Genomic DNA, 6,446 nt, shown 5'->3' on the forward strand with positions numbered 1-6,446 from the left:
GACACTCAGGGACACCTGCAAGGCAAAGCCAGTCCAGAACACCTGTGCCGAGCTTTGGCACACAGAAATGAAATTTCCAAGTATCCCACAGGCACCACCATGCAGCGCATGTACAAGAGGAAAATAGGGAGAGTACGGGAGGAAAAAGATCATTGTAAAGTGCCCTGTAATGGCCTCATTTTAGCCACTGGTTGTCTTTGTCTTCACTGGGGAGCACACACACTCTGACTCAGTAAGACTTTTTATCCCTGGACACAAGGTCACTCCTGTGGCAGCTTTGGTTGTTGGCTGCTGGTTGGGAGGAATTTGAAAAATCTGGGACTTCATGCCCCCAAAAGAGCAGCATCATGGAGAAGGGGAAATAGTATCTGACAGGCAGCCTGATATCCTCCTTTTATACCAATGTCCTTGAAACACAGGTGTAAGTGATTAGGATCACAACCACAACCTTCTCTAAGGCCATCTAGTATCCCCTAGTCAGACATGGTTTGTGCAAAAAGGATCAGTGTGAGCTTTAGGGTCTGCTCCCCATTGAATTTCAGTTAAGTTTAAGCATGTCTAGCAAACTATTGGAAGAGCTTCAAGACCAGTCCATATCATAAGCTGATTTACCTGAAGGCTTTTATTGTTTTAGGGAGGAAGTTTTGAGCTCTGTTTTCTGGGGCAGAGAAGGCAGATATGAGGTGACTGTCCTCTGTCAGTCCCCATGAGATGGGTCCTTCAAGCCCAGTGGAGAGGACTTGAGGAAGAAGCAGAAGGAGTTGTTATCCTTGTGGAGGCCCAAGCAGAGCAGCTTTGGGCATGTGTTAGCAATGGGTCAGAGTTCAGAAAGATGATCCTCTCCATTTCCCTCTGGACACAGCAGGGCGGTAAGGCCAGAGGAAATGTGGGACCGTGAGATCATTTGATGGGGTCTCCGGCGTGGGGGAACCAGCGGAGGGAAGCAGCAGCCATGCTCCTTTGCTCTCTGGCTGTGTTGCAGCAGGCACACACCCCTCGTATGAATGAGACCGCAGAACACCATGAGGGGGCTGGGAAGGAGACATTAGAGAACTATGGGAACTCCTATAAAATACCCAAAGTGATCCCAGAAGTGATCAGCAGACATTTTGTACCGGGACAGAGAAAGAATTTGGTTCTTTTTTTTTTTTCCTTTTTTTTTTTTGTAAATTGAATTTATTTATTTATTTATTTTTGAGAGAGAGAAAGAGAGAATGCATGGATGCACACACATGCGAGAGCATGAGAGGCAGAGAGAGGCGAAGAGAATCCCAAGCAGGCTCCAAGCTGTCAATGTGGAGTCCCATGTGGGTCTCAAACTCACGAACCATGAGATCATGACTGAGCCAAAATCAAGAGTCAGACACTTAACCAACTGAGCCACCCAGGTGCCCTGAGAATTTGGTTCTTTTGCATGGAGGTAGGAGTGAAATTTTCAGTTTAAAAATTCTAATTCAAAGATTGGGAAAACTGGCCCAAATTTGTATCTGTATATGGTGGAGAGGCTCACCCAGTCAGGTGCTGTTCAACAGCTCCTGGGAAACCATAGGCAGGACCACGTGGTCTTCAGGGGTCTCCAAAAGTTACTGGTCTCAGTGCACGCCATCTCTGGGCATGAACAATGAACTACTGGCCAGGGAACCCAAATGTTGCCAAAGGCCATTTGTCCAAAATTTGACTTTACAGGTGTCCAAATCATGTTCAGAGTTTTAAACTATTTTTATAAACTTGTTTTAATTTTGCAGCTTTATCCTTAGCTAATCTATGCATAGGTGCAAAAGCAAGTTACTTTTCTAGGATTTTTATCGCTCTGAATTAGGGCCACCAGATTGAGCTGATAAAACACAAGACATCTAGTTAAATTTGAATTTCAGATAAACAAATAATTTTCATTATAAAAAATTAGCATGCAATATTTGGGACATATTTATACTAAAAGTTATTCATTATTTATGTAAAATTCAAACTTAATTATGCATCCCGTTTTTTATCTGGCATCCCTACTCTAAATAGATCTTTCCCTAGAGAGCAGAGCAACAAAACATCTGGAATAAGGGAAAAGTTCTGTGGTCCTTTTTCATGCCGGGTAAAACTTCAAATAACTGATTGATTTGTCTTTCTTAGGTTATAGTCTCCATTTACTTCCCAAAAGGATTACAATGGCATAAAACAAAAGGCACAAACAATCAAACGATTAAAATAGAAACTGAAAATCAAAAGAAATAGAAAAAGATGAGGAAGTTTGCACTCCAAAAGCCTAGGCTGATATGATTATGGTTGATCTTCACATTTGCTTCTGAACTCTTTGGCAGGCCAAAGCCAAGAGAAAACATTGTTGAATACAAGGACACAGATGATTCAAGCTTTTTTTCTGGTCCTAACTCTTAGAGGACTCTAGTGTGTGGGTCATTATACATAGAACAGCATGCTAGGCAGTGTGGTCTGACATGACAGCAAGGTAGGGGGCTCCAATACCTGTAACATCTCACCCCCTTGCTTCAGCTCTCACCTCGTTTACTCATCTATAGCGAGACATCCCCCACTGAGTACATTACAAACATAAGATATTGTTACTAGACCTGGGACTAAGGATATCAACAATGGCAATAATAGTAATGTGTTCTGGGAGGGTTTTACAGAAGACACACAAACATTCTTCAAGTGACTGTTGTAACACTCACCCTTGATTTTAAAAGACTGAGACACAACTTTCCAATGTAATTCAGCAAAGGCCTTTCTTGCAAGGCAGGGCATAAAACCAAGTATATCCTGGCTAACCACTTGCCTCTTGAACTTCATAAATGGGATGAAGCTCAGGGCAATCCGTGGGTGCTGTGGCTTCACAGAGCACCCGTAAACCAAAGAATCTTTCCTTTACCATTGCTTATAATCTCCCCAGCCTGGAACTTGAAAAATTGTCTGGACCGAAAAGTAAATGGGAGTGCTCGTCTAAACCCAAAGCAGGGCTGCAGGCAGTCCTTCTCTCAAGGAATTGGCAATGGTTGGCCACAGCACCAGGAGAAAGAAAGATACGTGTCTGTGGCTACCCTTGGATTTGCAGACTGGCTGTGGAATGCAAATGCTTGGTCACTGAGAATGGTTGCCAGGAGCCAGTGGAATATCAGTATGGCTACCACTGGGTTCTTTCTGCATCAGCCATATTTGTGTGTTGCCTGCTTCTCTTTCAAAGGGGAGGGTCAGAGGGCTCCTGTCCTACTCACAGAATCCCTAGAGATAACATACCTCATCCTGGAAATAATGTAATAACCGCAACAATCGTTAGATGCTGTCCTGTTTTATATGCCTGACCTCATTAAATCCCAATAAGAAGGGTCTAGTATTACTCTCATTTTACTATAAGAAAACAGATTTGAAAATGATTCTTTCTACCAAGTGACTAGGGGAGAAAAAGACCTCTGGGACTCAGGAAAGAAGACCGTTGAATTTTCTGTTCTTATTTGCAGGGGTGGTTAACTGGGAGAGATGCAAAACCTGAGGGCCATTCATTCACAAATTGAAATCACGATTAAGTCCTTAGTACAAGACTAGCATCAGGATAATCTCATGAAGAATGCACAGATGGCTGCTGTCCACACACACTTACAATCTAGTCCAGTTTACAAATTAACCGGTTTAGAATATACCATTGGAAAGGTGTCTACAAAACCTCCTGTCCCCCTACCATCCCTTCTGAGCCACAGCCTTTCTCAGATGCTTAATTTGAATATCAAAGGCAGCCAGAGGTGTTGATAAGGGGACATTATTTTGCACCTGACTGATTCCCTCAAGACACAGAGGGTTTAGAGGCCAAGTTGACTCTTAGGGCCTCAAGACGGTTTGGTCCAGCTGTCGGGCTGCTTCCCTGGCACCTTTGAATGAGGCCCCTGATTTTTCTAGATATATGCAGGCCTTTCAGACTGGAGGGGCTTCAGAATGCCTTCATCCCATTGGAGATACTGACCCACCTTATTTTCTGTCTAAAATAGTTACCATCACCTCTTGAGCAGAGAATGGAGGAGGAATGAGGTGGGTGCTGTAACTCATTCTAAAAATAGACCACACTGGTGAGTGAGGGTGAGAATGGTTGGCCATAGAGGTAGGGGGTGTGTGGTGCCTCTCTCCTTTGAAAGGGTGTTCCTCAACGGGGCATCAGAGCCACAGACAGCCCCCAAGAGCCACAGCTCTGAAGGACAAACAAGCCAGCCCTCCATGGGACCACAGAGCCCCATTTCCGGGATTTGAAGCAACTTGAAGCTTTCTCCATGGGAGCCTCCCCAGTTCTCCCTGTTTTCCAAGCGAGTAGCCTGCATTGTAAAGAGTTCTTCCTTTGCTTTGTGTACTTCTTGCATTTTTAAACAGCAGTTTCTCAGAACAGATGCTCTCTTCCCTTCTTTCTGGTGGCCTTTCTGCACAAACAGCAGATTGTCTGCTTCTGTCATCTTAATCGAGGGAAGGAGAGAAACATGTTAATCATGTTATTTTTCTCTTCCTTCTGCCTGCAATTAGTTATGTGAGCCAAGGGCCCCCTCTCTCTTGTGCTAACACCCCACGCAGGTGATTTTCCTGTGCACGGCTCACCAAACCTGCTTCCCTTTGACTGGAGGGGTTCTTTTAAAACAGACACCTTGGTTTCTTTTTTAGATTTTGCTTCCTTTGATCTCCCCAGAAGTCAGGTTGCCTTGCAGTCCCTGGTTATGTCTTGATTTCTGCTCCCCCTGTATATTAAAGTCCCAAGACCAGGTTGAAATCTATGGGGACCATCCCATAGATGCACCACACAGCTCCAGGGGGCATCATTCACACAAGCTGTGTATCTATCTGATGGTCGCGCAATATGATGCACAGATGTTGTGCAAAACAAACACAGTACTAAGCCATAAAACAAACGTAATGAAATGCAATACAATTGTGGGGATTTTTCTCATGATAACTGCTTTAATGCTCGTTTCAAAGTAACACATATAGATTCCCCTCCAACATTCTTTGTTTGGTGCTATAAACTCATGAGTAGCCCACCCACTGAGTAAAACCACCAGAAGGCTCCTTGCATCTCTCTGCTTTGGCAGGTGCCCCCATGTGCCAGAGAACTAAAATGGGCATATTTAATCCTGAGAAAGAAAAGAGTAGGATGAGCATGAAGATTTGCCTTCCAGGGGCACCTGCGTGGCTCAGTCAGTTAAGTGTCTGTCTGACTCTTGACTTCGGCTCAGGTCATGGTCTCACGGTTCGTGGGATCAAGCCCTGCGTTGGGCTCTGCACCGAGTGTGAAACCTTCTTGGGATTCTCTTTTTCCCTCTCTCTTCCCCTCCCCACCCAGAATAAATTTTAAAAAAGAAAAAGAAAAAGATTTTCCTTCCGGAAGAGTAAATTGCCATAGACCAGTAGTGGGAATAGACATTCTCTGCCTCTAATAGGGTCTCAACGTACATAATTTGCTCCAGGCTTCCTTTCAGGGCTGCTCTGAGGAACAGTGGCCTGGCAGGTCTCCTCCCCCTTCCAGCAAAGTAGAAAGGTGGGCTCTGCTGGGGTCCTGTGTGCAGGAATGTCAGTTGGCGCCTAAGCAGGGGAAACAGAAACCACGCAAGTACTTAAAGCAGAGAAGATTTAATGCAGGAATACGTTATGCAGGTTTCTTGCTTGGGGTCCCCAGAAGACCCAGAGACAAGGATTCAAATGCGTGTCGTTTCGCTGGGAGGTGATGCCAGGACATACAAGTAGAGAAGTATACAGCTGGTTGCTAAACACAGCCATTATTAAAAAATAAATCACATGAACTTGTAATTAAATATATTTTATTAAAAATGGGTCATAAATATTTAAAACATATCCCTATGTAATCATTTTACTTTTATCTGTGTTCTTTGGGTGATTTGTATCTATTGCACAGTATAGTAAAAACACTATATAATGGTATGCCGCGGTGCTTTTCTTATCAGCTCCGTGTTCAGTGATGTTACATTGATGGCCTGAAATCAGTCACGATGGGAGTATTTACACCATGGAAATCAAAACAATGCTATTAACTCAGGGCATGACTTACTGTTTTATTGTTTGTGTAGACTTACGAAAAAGAGAAAACGATGATAATGTAGATCGAACTTAAAAGTTGTCATTATATAGACGTTGTTCTGTGGATAGCCCCCACACACAAATCGAGGAAATAGTCTCCCAGTATTCAAGAACTATAGTCCCAATTCAGCGAAGAAATTGCTAACATTACCAATGGATAGGTGAAGTTCTGGCATGCATAGCACCAAAGCTGGAAGAGGGTTCAGTGTAATGGATATGGTCTGTGCAAAGGTAAGAAGTATTTTAACAATAGATTACATATCAGAGTAATGATGTCAACTTTATGGGGGAGAAAGGCAGGGAGGCAGTTCCATTTGTCACATCATGGTTGGCTGCAAATACAAGAGTTGAGCAAAAATCATTCTGTGAGAATCCAT

General features: G+C 43.6%; 1 long non-coding RNA gene across 1 annotated transcript; it reads right to left on the reverse strand.

Moving 5' to 3' along the window:
* Positions 1–604: 604 nt before the first annotated feature.
* Positions 605–3,054, reverse strand: LOC109501730. Its single transcript, XR_002159980.3, has 2 exons — positions 2,682–3,054; positions 605–1,031 (listed from the first exon to the last, which is right to left on the reverse strand). It is a non-coding gene; the product is annotated as an uncharacterized LOC109501730 (long non-coding RNA).
* Positions 3,055–6,446: the final 3,392 nt, after the last annotated feature.

This window comes from Felis catus, chromosome A1 (genome assembly GCF_018350175.1).
Source record: "Felis catus isolate Fca126 chromosome A1, F.catus_Fca126_mat1.0, whole genome shotgun sequence".
Taxonomy (NCBI): Eukaryota; Metazoa; Chordata; class Mammalia; order Carnivora; family Felidae; genus Felis; species Felis catus.